The following is a 24091-nucleotide window of genomic DNA, read 5'->3' as shown; positions in this document are numbered from 1 at the left end:
GAATCGCCTTGACTGAAGAACTGAGTCCAAAATGATTTGTCATTATAAAGTTTGTCCCAAACACAAAGAAGATCCAAAAATTTCAGAAGTCTTCTAGTTTCTCTCTTTCAGAGTTTATCTTTTGTACTTCAAAATAACAAAATTGCAGCTTATGCCTTTCCATTGAGCTCCAACCCCTTTTACTAAAATGGATGAATCATTGGACCATCTCTATCTTTATTTTATTTTTAAATGTGCTGTTAAAACACTAAACATTGACGAAAGACAGACCAAGGAGACAACATTATATCAGACAAAAAGTTGATACATTTATCCATGAAAAGATAAGATGCAGACTCTTTTTCACCTTAACAGGGTCTTTTGTTGTGGTTGCTGCTATTGTTATTTTTTTATAGCAAAAAGAAATAAATGAAGGAAATCACAGGAAATTTATAAATGGAATACATTACTATCATCTCTCCCCCGCCCCACCTGCTTATTCTTTTTAAAATTCATATATCATATGAATGAAGTTAATAATAACTTCTTACCTGATTCTCAAATCATCTGTAAATCCATCAGGGCTACCTGTCAGGGTTTCCCCCCTCAAAATAAGAGATATCACAGACATAGTCCATTTGTGGCTCCTGGGTTATTTCATAAAAACCTTGCCTTAATTTCAGAAGACCTCTGCAAGATCAGATCACTAATAAGAGCTACGAATTCCTTCCCTATTATTTTTTGCTTGGGAGAAAAGAAAAAGATTATATCAGAAAGTGAAGTGTTGGAGATAAAAGGGGGGGAAATGCCCTTTTTGGTCTACTCTGTGTTAGTTCAACACATTGGCTTAAATAAACCCTGGAAAATCTCGAAGGAAAGTTGCTCTAAGATCTGCCCTTTACTGTAATAGCAAAAGCTAAAACGACTGCGTTGGCATATAAATGCAAATGTGCTTAGCATTTGAGTGTCACACGTGATTTGACGAAAATATGAGTATTTTAAAACAAGTTTTAGCCCCTATAGGCACCAGAGGAATCTTACTGTTTTTCAAGATAAGACCAGAATTCCACCCACACCAAAAATGCTAAGCATTCATAATTCAAGGAGAAATATATACCACAGAGGAGGTTAGATGGCTCTCTGCCTTGCTGAAAAATAAAAATAAAAATCTGAACTGAACTGAAATGCAATGACAGACTATTCAGGAAAACTATGAGCTACTGTGGGCCAGATCCCCAGACAGCTGGATAAATTGCTGAGACGCCAGAGGCACCAGAGCCAATTTATGTTGTACATAAATGTGAATAGTTCAACAACAGAGAGCTTGCATACTTTAGAAAATCATATCCCAGAAGAATAACAGGTAACACTTGCTCCATAGTCTTTCTATACTCCCAGCTGTTTGCCAACTGTTTGTCATAACCAGGTACAGCCTTGGCTTGTACATCGCATTGTGCCATAGTGGCACAGTGGTTAGAGTGCAGTACTGCAGGCTACTTCTGCCAGCTGCCGGTTGCCTGCAATTTGGCAGTTCAAATCTCACCACGCTCAAGGTTGATTCAGCCTTCCATCCTTCCGAGGTGAGTAAAATGAGGACCCAAAATTGTTGGGAGAAATATGCTGACTCTGTAAACCGCTTAGAGAGAGCTGTAAAGCACTGTAAAGCAGTATATAAGTTTAAGAGCTAGTGCTAGTGCTACTGTCAAAATATTTTTTTTATCAAATTTTGACAATATTCCAGCATTTGTCCACCAAATTCCAGAGCCACTTCCCACTGATTTTGGATATTGATATTACATAGATGTTAATTCTAATTGTCCTTCAGAAGAGCATCTCCAAGGAAGTTTTGGATGCTAGAACAAAATAAAGGGGGGGAGGTCTGTATAGTGCATGAGGGGCACCAGACCCCCAAGAGGCATCACTGCTCCCATGAAATACTTTTTAAAAACTCTGAAATTTCATGAGAAATCACATAGGAATGCCAACATTTGAAAATATGTCACTGAATTTATATGAGGTTTTACTTATTACAAAGCACTATGCAAATGATTGCCAAGGGGGAGGATTGTTTCTAGAAAAATCCTGTGTGAAGATAGGCAGCCTGTAGCTGTGGGACTGTAGGAAGATGCAGCCTCATTTCATGCAGCCCTTGAACTAATTTTAAAAGCTTTCTTTAACTAATCAGTTCATACTGCTAGAAAGTGCAATGTATTATGCTGCGTGATTATGGAAATAGACCCTCCACGAGCCCTCCATAAGTAGTACTTATGCTAATCTGGATTGATTTTGCAGTAGTGCGTTCCTCCCATGATGCCACTGGGCTTGGGTAACTGATTGGTTGTGGTTGATCTGATTAACTTCTGGATTTAAGTTAGAATGATGAACCAGATGGTCTCCCATTGGCAAAACTTCTTGCCTCATTCCATTTCTCGGGTTCTCAGCTTTCTTCCCTGCCGAAGTCGAAGCACTACCACACTTTGCTATATTTTCACCATACTTCTTTAAATTGAACCATAGTTTCTTTTTTTCCTCATTGTAATAAACAGGAGACAAACCTGTTGTGCACCAACATTTGCATTTCCCCATGATCAATTGGAGAGGGAACTGATCCGGTTGTGGGCAATCCGTGCGGCACTACAAGCACAACAGTGGTGAAAATAATTGTAGGGCAGCATTCAAAATTGCTTCTGAAAGGTTTGGGCATAATGCTATTAGCTGTAATGAAATTAGCAGAAAAGGGATTGCCAGAAAAATAAAGAGAGGTTCAGAAAGAAGGCAAAGGGGTGGCTCTCCTACATTTCACTCTAACTTTTTAAACTTCTGCAAGCAAGCTTTGACTGATTACTCCAAAAGCAGTCCAATTTTTAAGATTGGTCATTCTGGCTGTCCTACTAAAAGATTGCACTGCTATCCTCTCGCTTTGTTTTTTCTTTATTATTACAGCTAATATAACAAAAATTGCTAGCTAAGAGGACGTTTCACTCTATTACAGGGAAAACTAGGAGCTCTCAACACATTGCCTTCTGGCAGTCTTTATTAGCAAAGACAAATTACAGGTAGTCCTCAACTTACAACAGTTCATTTAGTGATTGTTTGAATGGCACTGAAAAAAGTGACTTCTGACCATATTTCTCACTTACAACTATTGCCTGGTCATGCGATCAAAATTCAGATGCTTGGCAACTGGTTCATAGTTTCAGAGTCATTTTTTGATACTTTCTGATAAGCAAAGTCAAGGGAGAAGCCAGATTCGTTTAACAACCATGTTAAGGAGCTGTGATGGCTCAGTGATTAGAATCAGTGATAGGATTCAAGAAATTTTAATACCGGTTCTGTGGGAGTGGCATGGCTTGGTGGGCATAGCAGGGGAAGGATACTGCAAAATCTCCATTCCCACCCCACTCCAGGGGAAGGTTACTGCAAAATCCCATTCCCTCCCCACCCCACTAACCTGCTTTCCAGCTCTGTTCTCCTGTGCAGGGCAACAAAAGAAGCTGATCAGCTGGGACTCGAGAGGCAGAGAATAGATGGGGGCAGGGCCAGTCAGGGGTGGTATTTACCGGTTCTCCAAACTACTCAAAATTTCCGCTACCGATTCTCCAGAACTGGTCAGAACCTGATGAATACCACCTCTGCTTCCATTATTTCGAGGTCAGTAAAATGTGGACCCAGATTGTTGGGGGCAATATGCTGACTCTGTAAACTGCTTACAGAGGGCTGTAAAGCATTGTGAAGTGGTATATAAGTCTAAGTGCTATTGCTATAACTAGCTTAAAAACTTCAGTGATTCAATAACTGTGGCCACAAGGATTGTAAAATGGGGCAAAACTCACTTAAAACTGTCTCACTTTGCAACAGAAATTTTGGGTTCAATTGTGTTGTATGTGGAGGACTACCTGTACAGGAAGCAGCCCTCCTCAAAAGCAGCACGGATACATCTGAAAGTTTATTTTATGTCTACAAATAGCACATAACTAATTAGATCATTTTTCTTTTTAGAAACAGAAAGGCCAAAGGATCCCTTTTTCCAAATGGGTCAGTGATATTCAATGAGAGGGAAAACAAACTGTTATTGTTGTAAGATGCTGGGTGAGTTTGGCAAAGTATGTTGTCTTAATGGGGAAAACCTTGGGCACCAAAAGTATCAAACTTATTACTTTCTCCAGTTCTTTTTAATATTGCTTAGATGCCATTTGTGGTGCATGTGCGTATCACTTAGGCTGCTCCCATCCATGTCTCTAGCAAGCCACAGGGATACTGAAATAATGACACAGAATGGCATCATCACTATCATTATATACTTCCAACCACTAGTCTGATACCAGTATATAAGTTGTGGCATTTATGAGATGATGTCACACTTATTTCATTATATGTTCCCATAGCTGCTTCCATCTTTCTAGAAATATTAGTTTAATGTGCCAATGCAGAAAACAAAAAGGCATATTGTCAATTCAGAGCAAAATGCCTCCTATCAAGCTATGCCAAAGCTTCACCCAAGCCTGCCAAGCAATGCTGTGTGCTTGGTTGTGCTGCAGCCTTTTTCTTCCTGCCCCCTCTCTGGACAGTACTGATGCTACTTAGTGAATGAGCAAGGTTGAGTTTCTTGACCCAAAGAAAGGTACCCATATAAAAGACCAAAGCAAGCAAGGAAGGCGGGGCTGAACAAAAGATTTGGTTCTCAAGAGTGTTCGTTAAAAGCCCTTACAAAGAGGCAGATTCCTGAAAATGGCTTTTAGATGGCTTTTTGAAAGAAAAAAAAAAACAGGCCCATTCAGGGGAGATTGGATCGACAGCTATTAGCCATTATAGGTTAAATGGAACTGCCACTTCACAATCAGGATGCCAGGGATAAACAACAGGGAAGCCACAGCAGTCCTCTTAGAATACATTCTAGACTAAATGGATCTCACTTCAATCCAACAAGACTCTTCCATCCCTTTTAATTATGCAGGAAGGATAATGCACTGAATTCATTGCCAGGGGCATTGTTAAGAACCAAGAAATGGTGATGTTGAGCAAGAATTGTCTCCTCACATTGCAGGGATACTGAGAAGAAGCTTCCTAGATTTCAAAGTTATGTCAATATTATATTCATTCACAGAGTTCATAATCAAAATCTTTAGGTAAACAGAGCATGTTAACTAAAATGCTTCTGATATTCATTCCTGCTAAAAGAGCAACAAATCAATGCTCAGCCATGCGATATGCACTTATCTCAATATTCCTTAATTAGGTGGTAATATTATGACATGAGTCCTTTTAGATGACTTGTTCATACTTTTCTTTTGGACTACGTTGTTTTAGGCTGCAGGTGAGTACAGGTAGTCCTCGAGTTACGACCCCAATTGAGCCCCAAATTTATGTTGCTAAGTGAAACATTTGCTAAGTGAGTTTTGCCCCATTTTATGACTTTTCCTGCATCAGTTGTTAACTGAATCACTGCATGCATTAAGTTAGTAACATAGCTGTTCAGTGAATCTGGATTCCCCATTGACTTTGCTTGTCAGAAGGTTGCAAAAGCTGATCCCATGACCTCAGGACACAGCAATCATCATAAATATGATCGAGTTGCCAAGTGGCTGAATTTTGATCATGTGGCCATGAGGATGCTGCAACAGTCATAAGTGTGAAAAACGATCATAAGTCACTTTTTCAGTGCTGTTGTAACTTTGAACAGCTACTAAAAGAACTGCTTTATGTTGAGGACTACCTGTATTGCATATTTAGGTATTGCCCAACAAATAAAGAAAGCTTATTTCACATAGAAAACTATGAAGAAAAGAATAAGTTAAGATGCCTTTTCTCTAAGAAAAAGAATGCCCTTACATTTACAACTCCCATCTGCATCTGGAAGTAATGTCATCAAGAAATCACTTCATCAAGAAACTAATACGTTGTTACCTAGGAAGAGAGATTTTCTGGTGCCTTATTTGGGTGAATGTGTCCTATTCATCTGGAAAGAAAAGCCAATTTATTCTGTGTTTGTATCGGGTTAATTTTACCTTTCATTAATTTGATCTAATCATAATGCTTAAGTAACGTGGGTGGTTGGGTTGCGGCTCAGACACATTTTTTACAATACATAATTAATGGTCCTAAATTATGAGAGAAATGTATTTTGTCTAGGCTGTTGTACAGTATCACTAAATATACTAAACACAACCCTTTGAAATTCATCCCTGACTCTGACTGCTGCACTCATCCCAATGAGCACTGTTTATGTCTTTTGTCTAGCACTATTTGCAACAATGGGACTTGAATATCATCTGTGTCATATATGGTAAGATATTATATGTTTTATATATTATTATAAAAGTAAGTTTTATACTTACTTATATACTTATACTTACTTATATACTTATACTTACTTATATACTTATAGTCTGACTAAAGTGGTATGTATTGTTTATGTTTTATGATGCTTTGTAATATGCATCGGTATTCAGCAAAAATTAATACTCCTATCTCTAGATACTCATAAATATTCTCTGAAATTTTGTATTTTGGCCAAAACAACAGCTGATCAGAAGTTTGTAAGAAAATTGCTTCTTGGATTTATTTCCTAAAGTAAACTTTGAGGAAAAAGGGACAAAAAGGCCACCACTTCACATTTTATTCCCTTTAAAACAACCATATTTAATGGAATGATAATTGTCAGCATCATCAGATACAAGTCAATATTTTCTTGATTTTTTTTTTAATGTCCAGGTCAGTTTCTAGCTGTCTTAAATTGCATTGTTCTCAACTTTGCACTGACAAACCAGATATTGCCTCTAAAACTTAGCTTTTTAACATAACTTTCCAGTATCATAAACTCTTTAATAACTCATTGGTTCTATATTTGTTGTAGGAATTGGTATCTTTACTGTAGATCTTGTTTTTAAAAAATGATTTCCATTCAGTTATCTCCCAAACCCACCTCCACCAATTGCTAGCCAAGATTTTATTCTTTTTCTAGCCTATTTTTTTAAGCCACATATTTCTCATTTCTACATTCCCGTTAAAGTGCATATTATAAGAAACAGATGTTACAAGTGAAAATATTCAACATTACTTATAGAAAGTATGAGTATTATTGTCCTTAAGGTTGTTTTCTTTTTCAGAGACATGATGAGCTGCTCTTGGTACCATAATAGAGCCTGTAATAGGATCTTGTAACATTTTCAGGTTAAATCACTTCAAGACAATATTATTTTTAAAAAATTGAACACTGAGGCTATTAAGAATAAACCCTGGTATATAAGCATAATGTTAAAAATGCCTACTTTCTACTGATACTGGTTCACCAGGATAGCTAGAGGTTTTGATAATTTAATACTGTATACTTGTCCTTTAAAAAGTTAGTTATTTCCAGGATTGGTAATCAGGATCCTAATAAAGAAAACAGCCTGATCACAGGGAGATTTTTACCTGCATTCAAGCTAATGCAGGAGCATCCCTGTTTCAGACAACAGCTAGTCCTTAACTTAAAACCATTTGTTAAGTGACTATTCAAAGTTACGGCACCAAAACAAGTGATTTATGACCAGTTTTCACACTTACGACCATTGCATCATCCCCATGGTGATATGATAACTCAGACACTTGGCAATTGGCATGTATTTATGATGGTTGCAGTGTCCTGAGGTCATTTGATCATCTTGTGCAAATTTTTGACAAGCAAAGTCAATGGGGTAGCCAGATTCACTTAACAATCTATTAACTTAACAAATGGGGCAAGAAAGGTCATAAAATGGGGCAAAACTCATTTACTGTCTGTCTTATTTAGCAATGGAAATTTTGGGCTCAATTGTGGTCATAAGTCGAGGACTACCTGGATCTGGAAGTCTGAGAGAGAAAGCAGGGAGGCCAGTGTGTGTTTCCCCCTTCTTTATTCAATTTGAAGCTCTCCTATGATAAATGGCTGAAGGATCATTTGGTACTGTTGTGACAAAACAGGGGTGCTATAAGCACTCTCTCGATTACCTCTTTCACAGAACCTCATTCTGCATCACAGGCTGCTTTTCGGTAGGGAAAGATTTAGTTTAATGAAGGACATGATAGCAGTCTTCCGATATCTAAGGCAGGGGTGTCAAACTCACGTTGTCGTGTCGTCGCGTGATGTATTGCTACTTTTCCCCCCTTTGCTAAAATGGAGGTGGGCGTAGCCAGCATGTGACGCATCTGGCCTGTGGGCCGCAAGTTTGACATCCCGATCTAAAGAGTTGCCACAAAGAAGGGGTGGGCGGTAAACCTATTCTCCAAATCACCTGAAGGCAGGATAAGAAGCAATGGATGGAAACTAATCAAAGAGAGAAGCAACCTAGAACTAAGAAGACATTTCCTGACAGAACAATTATTCAGTGAAACAACTTGCCTCCAGAAGTTGTAAATACTCCAACATTGGAAGTTTTTAAGAAGAGATTGGACAACCTTTAGTCTGAAATGTTATAGGGTTTCCTGCCTGAGTAGAAAGGTTGGACTAGAAGGCCTCCAAGATCCCTTCCAACTCTGTTATTCTGTTCTGTTATTTAGTGAATGACTGATCTTGTATAGAAACCAGTGAGCACTATCAAATAAGTTATCCTGTTACTGTGATAGCAAAGTGTGATTCTCTGGTTCCCTATAAGTTGCTGACTGAAGTGAACCATAATGCAACTCACAGGTATGAGCAGGCATGCAGGCACTCCGTGGTTGACGTTTCCAAGTTCACAGAAGTATACAAAATGAGAGTCAGCTAGGGAAATTAGAAACTTAGAAGGAAGCAAAATGGCAGTACAGTCCCCAAAAAGTACTTGGTAGTTATGAAATGTAAATAACTCTTTGTATAAATATAAACCAGACGGGATAGTGAATAGGAGTGTTCTGGATGATTGGCATCCCTGGTTGATTCCCTGGAATTAGGAACGTTCATAATGTAATCTTTTATTTGCAAGTTCTATTTATATAGTTTATTGTTTTCCCACCTGCATATTTTATACATTTGTGTTTATTCTTATAAGCAGTTGTGGATGTCAAGAGTAGGAGGTACTTTTCTTGATAAAAGTAAATGTAAACTGCTAGTAGAAGAGCAAACATGTGCTCCATTCTCATACTAAGAAACCAGAAATAGAAGAAAAAAAGAAATCAACCTATGCTCAAAAAGATATGTGGCTTATAAAAACACATCAGATAATTTTTAATAACATCTCTCCTTTTAGAAGTCAGACACTGTGAATTTAAGCACAGGGATTTTAGGGCAAAGGCAAAAGCCTGTAAATGTGTGGGAAGGCATGTGATAAGTGAAGAAATGTTCTGCTGAAGAGAAGGTGGCTGGGTTTATATTTACTGTCCTGTTTGCCCCTATTCACCAAGTGGAAGCTGAACTTGGATCAGCCTTTCACGCATTTCTGCAGAGTACAAACTTACGCAATCATTTCTATTCACCCATTGCATGGACAACAAGCTTTTATTTGATGACACCCCATGTTCACACACAAGGATCAACTTCCTTATCGGTGTGTCAACTCTTGCATTAGTCTGTTGCATTGCATATGCAAAGGATTTAAGGCATTTAAAAGACTTTCTTCTGCTGAAGCAGCTTGAGTCTGTTAAATCTTATATTCTAATTTATTAGTGTTCCAAATAACCCAAGATTTTTGCCTTAAAAGAAAACAAGGCTGCTGCTAATCTGAAGTTATTTTCTAAATTGATATTCAAAGTTAAAGGTTTTAGGATAAGAATATCAATTTATTTATTGCTTTTTTTTTATAGCTGCCCATCTGACCCAAAGTGGCTCTGGCTGGGATATAACAATTTAGAATTAAATTTAGTAATTTAGAAAGGTAGAATATACATCTGATAAATATTAGAAACCATGATAAATGCAAGCTATTGGTGACAATTGATTAAAAGTTGCTTCGCCCTCTTTCCTGAACTTATTTCAATGCCATTAATAGAATTTATTCATCAACTTTTTCAGTGCTAAGACATGCCTTATTTTAACCATGTTGTCTTGAAAAAAAGTACAAAGTGATCTGTTCCTACATATAACACTAAGCCATAAACCATGATTCACAAAGTAGCAAGTCACGCTAAGCCAATGCAAACAAGTCGTATCTTTAGCTAATGTGGAAATTCAGGATTTTTTTTTTAATTCTTTCATTTATTAACATTGGTATTTAATCAAACTACTTTCACCAGTGTGCTGTGCAAAGGTGGGTTGAAAGAAAAAAGCAATAAGAAGTCAGTCAGAAGACAAGCATATGCCATCAGCTTTAAGGAGTATGGTCATATCCTAAAACTGTACAAAAAATATCACACCCTTAGAAATTCTTCCCTTGACTCTTTTAATAGCAAAAGTAGTTGCTGAGCATTGGCAAGCTTCCAGGGTGTTTTCGGCTGATTGCATCAGCTCCATTTTAGCCAGCAAGCTAAGCCCGTAAAGAGGACTAACTGGGTGTTCAGCACCCAAACAGCGTGTTTGCTGACATGGGCACAGGACGCCCAGACTCACACAAAGGCTTCCTCATTATCTCTTAATTATTGCTTTCCCAGCACCTACAATTAACGCCTGTCTAAGTGGTTGTTGGTGGGGCTGTAGACTCATTAGAGTCCATCAAGGAACTGAAAGGAGGGGGGGTGGCTGAGTGAGTGGAGATGGGATGAAGACAGGCCAGAGGTCAAGGCACAAAGCTTTCCTAGAGCTTAAAGGGATGAAACAAAAGCAGCTGCCTGAAATCCATCCACACGATTACATTAATGCAAATTCTGGCACACTTTCATTTGGCATGTTGGAGATTCCAATGAAAAGATTGTCAATATCTGAATTTGACCCCCTGCCTTCCTCTTTCATGGGCCAGTGACAGTTATCTTTGATTTTAACCTATATTGACATTTGCAAAGGGTTGCAAATTAGAACCTTCTAATATGTAAAGAGTTTCAATTTGTCATGAACATGTGAAAAGCTTTCATTCTTTTCATATCTGGTCACAAATTAGTATATACAATTCTCCCCTGCTTTTTCCTCTCCAGTGTCTAGTGTTGCTTATATTTTCATTGAATATTTCATACCTACTTGTTTATTTAAAATTCCAAAGTTCCCTACAAAAGAGCCCAGAGTGGAGTTTAGATGTCTCCCATTTTATCCTCACACCAGGCTTATGAACTAAGTCAGGCTGAGAGGTTCTGCCAGCTCTCCAATCACAAAGCCAGCTTTAAGCTTGAGCAGGGGCTGGGCTGTATTCAGATCCCAATAGATCAGGGGTCCCCAAACTTGGCAACTTTAAGACTTGTGGACTTCAATTCCCAGAATTCTCCAGCCAGCTATGCCAGCTATGCTGGCTGGAGAATTCTGGGAGTTGAAGTCCACAAGTCTTAAAGTTGCCAAGTTTGGAGATCTCTGCAGTAGATAAATAAAGTAAAAATCAAATACCCAGACCCTTACCCTAACAAAGCAGAATCCCATCCAAATTTCTAACCGGATTAATTCAAATTCATTTCTTTAACCAATAAAATCATTTAGTACTCCCTTAAGGATAAGGGGCTCTGCTGAATTGGTAAAGTCCTTGAATTTATTAAACCATACACTGAAATTAGTTCTTTTATACATATCTCTGTGTGTGGTCATTGACCCCAATCAAAATATTCCTGTTCCTTTCTTCATGAAGAAAACACAATGTTATTATATTATTTTTAAATTTATGTCCCAAAAATCTGAATCTGCCAAATTTAAGATTGTATTTTTGTAGTCCTAAAGTTTTAGACCAAAGCAGGAATTCAAGTTCCCTTCATTTTACTTTTAAATGCCTATCACTCAGTTACGAATAATCTCTTGTGGGGGAGGGTCAGTAGGAATCCCATATGCTCAAGACAAGCTTTACCTTGATTTAGCAGCTGAATTTTTTTCCAAAGCTTACCTTACTTATGTTTAGTCATTCAGAGCAGAGATAATACGTTAACATTGAGGTAAGAAAAATTTGACAGCAAATTTGACTAAGCAAAACAATGCACTTACTGCTAATCCCAACAACACAAAAGACAATTGTTGTTATCACACAACATTCTGTGCCCAAAAAGTATATCATATTGTACCTTAACACAGGTCCTGATTCACAAAACGGGTTAAGATAATGGCTAGGTTTTCTATAATACACTGAACCACAAACAAGTCAGCCCCATTTTATCCTAGTTTAGTTTGCTGTAAGAATTCAATATGTGTGACCTGAATAATTCAATACAGCATTACTTTTAGATAGTCCTGACATTTCAGGTCTTCAACATTTTATCATAGACTTTATCACAATGGAACATCAACTTTAATTACTTCAACGTAAATATCTTTCACCTGCATTTCCCCAACATGCTGGACTTTTGGAAATGCTGTCAAATAATAAGAGTACTGCTATTTAAACATTTAAACTATTTTGCATATGACATATACCGTATATCTTTTTTTCCCAGAACTATACTCTTGTCTTTTATTCAAAGATCAGTTCTTTTTAATATTCTAATCAGTGAGCAATCTAAATCTGAACTACTATATCTCTAGTAAGATGGGAACATTTTAAAAAGCAAATACTTGCAAAGACTCATTTCATGCAAGTTTCATCTGGTTCTTTCCTGGTGCATTATCCTGAATAATACATCCAATTTTCTCCCAAAACATTGAGGTCACCCTTCTGCAGAAATCTGTCTCCAAAAGCTCCTGCTTCATGCATGGTGATGAACTGCATTCAATACATGCAAACCCAATCAGACTCTCTCACTAAAATGCATGGACCTGGGCTGCATACCAAACAATTGTAAGCCAAGCTGTTTTAGAAGAAACCATAGTAGATTGAGGAGGGGGGTGTATTTAGAGGATGCAGAGCTATGTTTCTTTTGTTAATACCTTGGGGAACAAAGGAGGCCAGCAGGCTTAAACTCATGTTCTTTTTTAAAGATTCAGTCCCAACATATATTCCCAAATTGATATTTTCATAATTTGGATGAAACATGTTTCTGTGAAAGTTCAGCTCTCATCTATGCATTAGATGATCTTCCCAGATATCCTTTAGCAAAATGCATAATAAACCAAAAAAAAGTTTAAGGAATCAAATATTGGGGAAGGGAGAAAGAAACAGGCATACTTGCTTTAAAGTTCTATATATGGTCATTAAAAAGTCCATTTACCAACAGGGCCAAGTAGAGTTTGTATTATTGTAATGACAAAACCCTCTGGCTGTAATATTTCTTGTCACTTGCTCCTAAATCCTTTACTTCATATTTTAGCAGCATTAGCTTATAGCAATCACTATTTTAAGAATGGGTTTGTAAATATTATGTCAAAGTTTATTGTAGAAGCCATCATGTACAACTCTAAGCCATGTCATAGTTTACAAATCATAATCACTGAATTTAGACATGCTGTTCAATGAATATAAAATCAACTACATTATCCTTAGAGAGATGTGGGAACATAATTGAAGTCTCTACAGACAACAGTTCAAAGAATAATATAAATAGTTAGATCTGAGAGCATGAAATAAAGGCCATGGACGAATGAGAGAAATCTCAATATAGAAATTGTGCATTTGAAAAAAAAAAAACCTAATAGCAATGATCTTCCAAAGAAACATGAGGAGATTCTTCTTTTTGGCTGCATTCAGGGAAGATTTGTTCTTTTTGTTGTTTTGTTGCCAATTCATTATACTTTTGTTTCTTTGAAGAAGTTACCAGAATGTTAGATAGGTCCAACATGCATGTAAATCCTTTGTTTATACCATATGCAAGAGCATATGCTTTTCTAAAATATAACAACCACAGAGTCTATCTATTGTGTGCTATAGACTATGAGAAGTAATCTAATTTATGTCTGATCCTAATATGGGAGGAGAAATAATCACCTGCAGTGAAAGATCAATTGTCTGAACCGCCTCATCTAAAAAGTGAAACACTTCATTTTGACAGCCAAATATGCATATATGACTGCATGAGAGATGAGGTGATAAACAAAAGATGCCATTTTGATAAAATATATCAGACACAAATTGATAGTATACCTTGTGCTTCTGTATTCCCTTATCCATTCTACATAGATTCAAAGACACTTGATTGCATGATATGAGGTAATAAATCATTCTCAGGGTTGCTGAGAATAAGAGGAGCTGTGGTATTCTTAGAAATAAAAATGATGTTAAAAGCTTGGGCTTTGCCATCAGGTCAGATTGGACTGAGAACCTAGCAAAAATAAGAGAAGTGTCCACAGATTGCCTGGTACAATGTCATTTGCATCTGCTGTAGTTCCAGAAAGCAACTGCAGGCATGTCCTGTATTAACATTTGGTTTCATTTTTTTTTGTCTTTTTCTAGTCTGTTTCTGAATCTTCATTTTGACTCTAAGCAGTTCTACCTGACTTAAATGACACATGGAAATACTTCTCAGGTCATCTCACTTTAATATTTTGATTAACCTCTCCAGTTCACCAGCAGCTTCAGATAAACATAAAAAAAGGAGGGAGGATATTATAGTCTTGTAGAATTGCATTGTGCAGATCCACAAACTGAGTATTAAAAAAAAGTCACTAAAAATAAGTATTTATGTGAGAAGAAAGCTATCCATCATAATGCTCCTGACATATGTGTTCTTTAAGGCTTCTGAGAAGAATAGGTTTGATCTACAGCCCAATCAAGATACTATTTTGGAATTAAAATACAATTCTTGAATTGAAACATGAAGCCTAAATATGTGCACCTGTGATCTAGCAAAATGCTGCTATTTCCACAAATTACCTTATTTGTTGAACTGTATGATTATAGTGCTGGGCTTAAATAATTTGGTAGGCATCCTTGTACGGGATAGCAACTGCTTGAAAGCCATTTATCACACATGTCCTTATTTCATTTTTCTCAAGTAGAATAGTGGATTTCTAGAAGTTACAGCAGTAATGACTAGTTTCTATGTATTTAATATATTTTGTAGCTGTTTAGTATTTTTATTTAATATTTTTCTATTATTTTCTTCTGTTATCCTTTCTTCTATTTTCTTTAGGATTTTTCCTGGCCATGAGACCCGGAAAATATTTTAGGATTTACCTATTTATGTTTGTTGCATTCTATTCTTCTTCTTTTTTTTTGTAATCTTGCTATAACATATACTAAAATGGCGGGGGATGGGGGAACAGCACGGCAGAGTACTCAGAAGGAGGGAACAGGCAATATTCATATACTATAGTCCTTGGTGGCAACTTGTGTTCCGTAAAGCAATATTCTTCCCTGTCAATGATGCCTTGCATTGAAAACTCCTGATGAGAAAATTAATTTTGACAGATCTAAGGCTTGTGGGGATACAGGATGTAAATATTTGTGTGTGTGTGTGTGTGTGTGTGAGAGAGAGAGAGAGAGAGAGAGAATGTGTTGTACAAATGTGTATCAGGATAAAAAAACAGTTCACCTTTCAAGGGGGCTCATTTCAAATACTAGACTAGAAAGGGATTGGGGGAGGCAGATCATTGTTAGCAAGCAACAAAACAATATGTGTCCTTACAAATTCAGTATGGAAATCTTTCCTTTGATTTTTTTTTTTAATACACAAATTTTCCACATGGATGCTTGTTCAAAGCCAAGGAGGGCATTTGCATTTTTTGTTTGTTAATAATACATCTTATATCATCAAATTCTCTTTGGCTTTGCTTCAGAAAAAAACCAAACCATTAAGATCAATATGCAATGAACAGTATTACTATCAACTTTACAAAAACTCATGCCCATGTGTACAATCTTATATATATGGCTCTTTTGAAGAATCTCAACCAAACAGGCTTCTACTTATTTTCATGAACTTCTAGATACATTACTATTCTATCATCCAACAGAGAGTATATGTGAACCCTAGCAGAAATGTAAGAGATTAGTTATAAGCTTAAAGTTTTCTGAGTCAAGGGGAAGGTGTCCTTTCAGATGATTGTATTCATCTATTGTCATACATTATAGGAGGTTATGGCTCTCTGATCACGGGCAAGACTTTCAGCTAGCATAGAGTCCTATGAACTGTCACTCGGAATAGATTAGACAGCCACAGTTTGGAAAGGCTGTACTATGCCAAAGTAGCTTCAAAACATGTTCCAGAAATACAAAATTTCTTGGAAGTTTATCAGACTCTTCAATAGATCAGTGTTGGTGGGCGGACTTTGCTTATATAACAGCATGTGTCCACAGTAGCACACAGCCACCCAGCACTAGCAGGAATTACATAGACATCTATCTCAGCTTGCTACAAACAGCCCAGGCCAGTACCCAAAGCAGAAATGGAGTTTATGAAGAGTCCTCCATCAAATACTTTGCAATGAGCAAGAAACTTTGCAACTCATCCCTAGATAAGAAGTGAGTTAATGAAGAAACTTAAAGGATTAAAAATAATATTTTTCATATCTGAAAAAAGCAAGAAGTACAATTTAACGAAAGAATGCCTTAATTACACAGAATGATAGTCAAGTTGTGTTATTATGCAAAAAAATATGTTTCTGGAAGAAAAGTCATAGTTAAATTGTCTGCACTTACTTCAAAGAAATGATTTTATACATTTTACAAAAAATGCAGAACAGTTTCCTTCCATACATGATTTTAAATTATGTAAAAATTTTATGAGTCTCCTGACATTGTGTCCTGCTCTTTGTGGCTAAGCTTCTTTTGCCATTTAAATGGAAAGCCTGAGATTTACTGTAATATTAGAGATGTGCATTTTTTTGTGAGGTGGAGATGGGAATAGAAGGCCCATTCAGTAAAAATTCCCAGATTCTTTTCTGAGTTTTTTTTCCCCAGACTTTCAGTGGCAACCCTCTGTTTTCCCCCAGAATGTGAAAGTGCTTGGTGATATTTCCTCTCTACACTATTACTTTTATTTTGAAGAAAATTTCTGGGCCTGCAGAAGCCCCACCACCATTCTTTAATATAAATGGTGGATAGGTGAAGCTGAGTATGACTTACTTTAGTGATGTGTCACCTGGCCAAGAAAAAGAGACAGGTAAACTGGGTATTAGTGCAGGAGAAGAGATAGTGGGCAATAGTTCACCAGACTGACCTCTGTGGAAATGAGTGTACAGGGGTCTCCAACTTTGGCAACTTTAAGCCTGGACGACTTCGACTTCAAGTTGAAGTCCGCCAGGCTTAAAGTTGCCAAGGTTGGAAATCCCTGTTATAGTAGACATTTTAGAATAATACCCACCACATGTATTCTAAAATGTCAGATGTCCCCACTGCCCTTCTTTTGGCTGAAAAATATTAGGCACAATGTGTTCTCAGGTGTGGCACCATAACTGAAATTTGTTTCCTTAAGAAATCCCATTATTTTTCCTTTCTTCCTATTTAAAAGGTATTTGAGCACATTTTTACCCAGGGTCTTTTATTTTATGAAATGTTGCTATGCACTCTTAGTATATGTGAGTTTTGCATGAACATTTATCCTTTAAGGATTTCTTTTTTACATTCTAAGCCTTTTTGAAATAAAAATTAAAAAGATGAACAAATATGGCTTAAGCAAAGAGAAAAATATCCTTAATAATGGACAGGATAAGGGAAATTAACTCCTACAGAAGCAACATAACTCAAGTATGAAATCTAAACTATACTTAAAACATATATAATCTTAACCCAACGTCACCAATGTTCCCCAAAGATTCAAGCATTGACTTATGGAGATATACAACATCTTGTCTGAAAAAAAGGAGGAAAAATAATGCTGCAGTTCAGCAACCATAAAAGGGCTCAGATATGACAGGAACTATGGTCAGAACCCTTCACTTCCGAAATGTTATACAATGGATGAGAAAGGATTTTTTTTCAATGTAGTAAATGAATGGTTACAAATAGGTCTGCAAATGTAACATGTATGTATGTATGTATGTATGTATGTATGTATGTATGTATGTATGACTGCATACTCAAATGTCTTGTATTAGGTCATCCTGGAGAAGTATTCTTTTTTTACTTAGCAAAGGTTTCCTGCCTAGTTACCCGGGAGCCAATTTTATTTATCACAGACAACCACACAGATCCTGGCCTACATTATAATTCAAGCATAGGTAATGTGTAATATACTTAGCAAAGATGTTACAAATGTTTGCAAACCTGAAGCTATCAAACCTACAGCACTAAAATTTACCCAAATGTTGTATTAAAAAAAAGTCAAATACAAGATATAATACACATGTTTATAGATAAACCACATGAATCAGAGCACATTTCTGTGGTTTAACTGCATAAATAATTTATTGTGAGTTCAAAACAAGGGATCGGATTTGGCTTCTCCATCCTGTGCACTGCATTATTACAGTTGAAAATTTCAGTCTATCAAAAGTGTGATTCACCAAGCAGTTGTTCAAACAGTCACATATCTTGACCAAACTCATTACATCAACATATACATACAAGATTCAATGGAGTTAACATTATTTCTGTATAATGGTTTTTAGGATTGGGGTGTTAAAAATACACAAGAGCAGAGACCCCTGTTTAATGGGCTTGATTAGGTTTTGTAACCTTGCTCCCCCCCCCCTCCCGCTTTCTTTATTTGTATCCAATTCTTCGAGGCTGCCTGGATAAGTCCCTGCAATTTTCTGGCAAGATGTCAGAAGTGTTTTGCCATTGTTTCCTTCCTAGGGCTGAGATAAAAGTGACTGGCCCAAGGTAACCCCGCTGGCTTGGTGCCCAAGGCTGGACTAGAACTCACAGTCTCTCAGTTTCTAGTCTGATACCCTAACTACTACATCAAACCAGCTCTCATTTTGCACAGGATTTCCAATATCACATACATTGAAACAGTTTTCTGCTTTTTTTAGGAAGAGGGAATCTGGTGGTTGTTTTTCCTAGTAACAACAAGAAAAAGAGGGAGAAGCAGCTACAGAAAAGGATTTCAGCCTCAAACTCACACTAGACCCATTCACACTGCACTATGTTTAAGCTGCAGATCTTGAAGCCTTAACAGCAGCTAAGCAAGTGAAATGATTTATTCAATCTGCACTGGATACGCCAGAAGAAACCCTTGTTTGCTCTAGATAGATGCAAAGCTGGTTACTAAGATCTCGTGATAGGGAGCCCAGAGCTCGGATCCTGCATCACAAACAGACTGCTGTTAATTGGAGCTAAGGAAACTCCTGTTTTCAAGGCAGCTTAATTTACTGGGAGACAACTGTTTCCTGTTGATCCTTGCAGCACTGATAGTTAACAGAGCGGACTGCTTAAGAAAAATGATCGGGTCAAAAGTAATACTTTTCAGAAAGAGAAATTTCTCATCGAGCACTGAAATTAAATCAGTATTTAATCGTTTCTAGGTCCGGTTCACTGCTTGAAGTGAGAACTACATGCTATGTCCCCTTAAGACAAGGCATAGATGTGCAATGAACAAACCTCCGGGAATGGCACTGATAACATACAAATATGCCCTGGCATTTTGTCCACCATATCTTATTCTGAAACAGTAGTGAGAGCATTATAAAAACCAGACACATTCCATTGAGACAAATTGCTATGATGGCCTGTGCTAGCGTGAACAATTGCTCTGCCACACAACACAATGAAGCCTATAACCAGTGTAGATTCATGCTGATGCACATGCATACCTAATGGCATAGAGGCATGCACAACCACATGCGCACCCACATTTTGAGCAGTACTCAATAGCCCCCTAAATTAAAACTGACTATTGGATTAATTTTTGAGAATGTACTTGATGGCTGAGCAGACCTGAATTCCACCTAGATTCCTGTTATCACAAGACATAAGCGACAACTTTCCTGTTCCTCTGTCGTCTAACAGTAAGATCAGACAATCCTTCCAATGCAGACATACATATCACAGCATATATGCACACAACGGATACTTAGAGCAATAGAAAACTTTAGAGTTTCATAAATCAAGCTTTATAACACGATCCAAAAAGTCATGAGTAAAACCCATGCTATCTAAAGGGGCTTATTCATAGAACAGCATGCAGAGCGCATTGCAATTATAACCTTTACCCAATGCGGCTTGACTTCCTCTATCTGCTACACATATCTTGTGAAGGATTGTTTTGTCTCTCCCACTTCTAGTCTTTCCCTCTTGCTAGACACAGATATCTTTTAAAGCGCTGTCTGCAAAAGGCAACGAGCCGAGACAATCCAGCTGTTATTGTGAGCAAACTCTTTGAAGATGTGCACTCAAGAAACCTTTTGGTAACTGCTGAGATCCCCACCTTGCTTAACCAAATCAAATCTTTATCCCTAATTACCTGCCAAAACCTAATTAGGGAGGGAGACAAGTTTACGAAAGAATTCCAATATCAGGAATATGATACTACATCCAAGCGGTTTCTCTCTTTCACAAATACATGCATATGTACATCCCTGGTCCATCAAGGCTGCTAGGCTACCTGCATGTTCAGAGCAGCACATGCTTTCTGGCACGTTTACCCAGTGACATTGCCACTCAAGCTCAGCATCGTTCACAGCCCAGCACAGTAAGACCCCTGTGCAAGCAAACAGGATGGGGTATACAATGCAAGCAGAGCCCTCCCGCCACACACACACACACACATTTAGAGGCTTCCTCTTCTGCTTTGCAGGAAGAAGTAGCCTTCAGTTTGAAGATTCTTTGTCATTGCCCTGGCTCTCGCCAACATCCTCCATAAAGCTCAAGCAATGCACCTGTCAATGGCTGGCTAGCTGCCTCTACAAATATAAGCATCCAGCTATTCGATGCCTTGGAGATACAGAGACACTCACTGTGCAGTGGCTTTGTGTGGCTCATCTCCAGGTGGGCAGATTCCAAGCCATGGCGATGACCTCCCCTGCCTCTGCTCACACTCCACCAAGAGCCTTTTTTTTTTTTTTGGCTGCTGCTGCTGCTGCTGCTGCCGCGGCCACCTCTTCCTCTGGTAGAATGGCAGCCGTCCCTCTTCCCCCTCCCTTTCTTTCTCACTCGTCCGCTCCTCTCCTTCAATGCTAGTCAATCATTGCCGTGTTCTCCCCCTCCCCAATTTATCGTCACAGCTCAGTAGGACAAGGAGAAGATGCGAGGCTGCTACTGAGTCTGGCATCCTGCATCAAGAGCCAGAGCTGGGCATGCTCCATGCGCTCTCAGGAGATTTAAAAATCACGTGATGCCCGTTCTGTCATTTAGCGCAAGGAGTAAATAGTACCAGGGTGGGATTAACTCTTCCTGACCCAAATTTGAAAAGATGCTTTGTCAACATCGCCCACCCTGGCTCCAGGAGCTTCCTCGAGTAAGGATGCTACCCTGTAGATGATGTGCTACACTTGTTAGATATGGGTCAAAGATACCTTCCCTTTATGTACTCAAACATATTATAAATGCTACTTTGAGCTTTGGGGCTACCAATATCAGGCTAATCAAGGATCTATTTTTCTCGTCCCCCTCCCTTTATGGAGAGGGAGGCTAAACTGTTTTCTCCCACATTCATTCACAATTGCCTGATTAAAAAGTCACACTTTAATTGCACACTACCAACAAAGATGGTTGCAGCAATGCAGCTGCATTCGTGGGCACCTACAAAACAAGTTTTCTGCATAGATCAGCCTTCATTAACACACTAAGGAAGTACAGATACACTGGATTATTAATCCTGTTATTCCCACCCCCAAAAGAGAAGTACGTTGAAAGGAAATCATTCGAAATGGAGTGTGTGTTTTTGTGTTTATTAGAATGTGACCAAGGGCTGCATGTGAATTATAGTGTTTCCCTGGACAATACTGTCTACTGTGAAGTCTCTACTATACTCTGCAGCCTTACTGCATATAGTAGGGAATACTCCTCTATAATCTGCAGTCTTACTACCTACCCAGTAATTCCAAATAACTGAAAGGCTGGTAACACCTTTTAAGACTAATCATTTTTTTTAAAAAAAAGATGTAAGCTTACCACTCATAAAAGAATGTACCCCAAATCTTTCTGATATTTTGCCTAGTCTATGTAAACATAACTTTCTTCCTACAGTGCTACTAATTCTAGAAAATCCAAAAGAAAGACATGATCAGAGAACTTTTCCCAGGGTTAAGTAGCGCTTTTTTTTTAATGGAGATGTTCTTTTTCTGAAGATACCATTAGTTGAGTTTTATGACACAAGTTTGGGAAGGATTTTACAAGGTCATTACTGTTCAAAATGAATTGGAAAACTCAAAGCACTATTTTCTTCTGAACCTGTCACCCCAATTTACTTTTGGTAACACTCTTGAGAAATTATAGCACACTTTTCTGCCATATTAAAGTGAGAAAAACTCGTGAAAATTGCAATAAAAAACAAAACAACCAAAAATTGGAGGTCAGTTCTCTAATCCTGACTTTGTGTGATAATGTCACTTATTTTGTATCATAGCCCCATCTGCTGTGTCCCACAGACCAGCTTCCCCATATTATTAACGTACATTCCTTGCACGATTATTATTCAGAAATAATTGCTATGTATTCTCAATATACAGTATAGAAATATGGAACTCAAAGTTAGTTCAGAAAGTAGAATTCTTTCTTTGAAATGAAACAAGGGCAGTGATGTGCTAGAGCCAAGTCATACCAGCTTACAAAGGGTGACTGTTAAATTTTTAGGAATTTTGTGATCCAGTTGAGAATGCAGTGACAATGTCTAGCATGCTGAACAGCTGTTTGGCAATTAGCAGCACGATTAGTGGTAGTAACTGAGACGGCAAATCTAGATAATAAACATTTTCTGTTACCACTGAGCAAGGGTGTTGTTGAACTTTATCATCCACCATCTTTCTCTGTAGACCATATTAGGTACCCAAAATGAAAGCCAGCACTGAACAACATCTGGTGTTGGAATATGGTGTATGGAGGCATAGATCCCAAATTATATACCATACCCATGACTTACCATGACAACAAAATCACCTCTGACCAGTTATTCCATGACTGAACCTGGAAGAAAATGTAGGGGTATTCTACACAGTGATAACAGCAAATTCTGTTCTCAGATAGAAATCTAGGATTCTTGCAGCTTAACAGCAACAACAAAAAACCCCATACATTTTCAAACAACCAACACAAAACACATTTCCATTTAAATGGTAGCTCTTACTGCTTCCACTTAAGCCCAAAATCACCTAGCTGCTGTACCAATCATATTGTGGTACTCCTTCAGTGCATCTGAGCCTCAGAAACTCCCTTTATAGAAATCAATGACTGAGAATACAGCTACTCCCTTACTGCGTTCCTGTCACACAGACAACAAATAGTAAAAATAGGGAGTGCTATATCAAACCCTGCTCCAGTTAACAGCGATGTTCCCCAAGGCAGCGTTCTAGGACCCACCCTCTTTATACTCTATATAAATGATCTTTGCAATCACCTTATAAGCAACTGCATCCTCTTTGCGGATGACGTAAAACTATTCAACACCACCGACAATGCTACTATCCTTCAAAGCAACCTTGATTATGTATCAGAATGGTCAAACATCTGGCAACTCCAAATCTCGACCAACAAATGCTCTGTCCTACACATTAGTAAAAAAAAAATCAGTACACCAAATACAAACTAGGTGGATATGACCTTGTTGATGATCCTCACTCTGTCAAGGACTTTGGAGTTCTCATATCAAATGACCTAAGACCCAGAGCTCATTGTAACAGCATTGCCAAAAAGGCATTAAGAGTTGTAAATCTAATCTTATGAAGCTTCTCCTCCAGAAATATCAAATTGCTAACTAGAGCATACAAAACTTTTGCCAGACCAATACTCAAATACAGCTCATCAGTCTGGAATCCGCACAGCATATCGGACATTAATACAATTGAGCAAGTCCAGAAGTATTTCACAAGAAGAGTACTACACTCCTCTGCTTGCAACAGAATACCCTATATCAGGGGTCGCCAAACGTTTGGACCTCAGGGACCACCAAACTCATAATTTTAGATCCCAGGGACCACTAACTGATTTTGTGAGTGTGGCCTAATTTGTGGGTGTGGCTTGGTCATGTGACTGGCTGGGCATGGCTTGTATGTAAATATTATATTTATATAAATATTGAATTTTTTATTAAAAAGAGCAACTTTTACCCAAAATCAGGCAAAGCAGGCAGGCAGATTGAGTTGCTTCACAGAATCACAGATTTATTCAGAGATCTACCTATCTGCCATTGGCTAGCTCAGTCTGTCACATAAAAT

The 24091-nt window shown here is 37.9% G+C and overlaps 1 protein-coding gene across 8 annotated transcripts in view; it reads right to left on the bottom strand.

Annotated features, from left to right (window-relative positions):
• Window positions 1-24091, bottom strand: part of PLEKHA6 (pleckstrin homology domain containing A6) — a 214915-nt gene that overhangs the window by 170121 nt on the left and 20703 nt on the right. For 2 of the 8 annotated variants that reach the window (XM_087959714.1, XM_087959716.1), the window contains exon 1: window positions 20678-21005. The exons of the other annotated variants lie outside the window; for them this stretch is intronic. The gene's annotated coding sequence lies outside the window, so the exon portion shown is untranslated. Of the gene's footprint in view, window positions 1-20677; window positions 21006-24091 lie in introns of those variants that run through there. 8 annotated transcript variants of the gene reach the window in all.

Source organism: Notechis scutatus, chromosome 3, assembly GCF_049901735.1.
Source record: "Notechis scutatus isolate UNSWTSFEM ecotype Mainland chromosome 3, rNotScu1.2, whole genome shotgun sequence".
Taxonomy (NCBI): domain Eukaryota; kingdom Metazoa; phylum Chordata; class Lepidosauria; order Squamata; family Elapidae; genus Notechis; species Notechis scutatus.
Note: the sequence above shows the minus strand (reverse complement) of the source record. Positions and strands in the feature narration are given on the sequence as shown.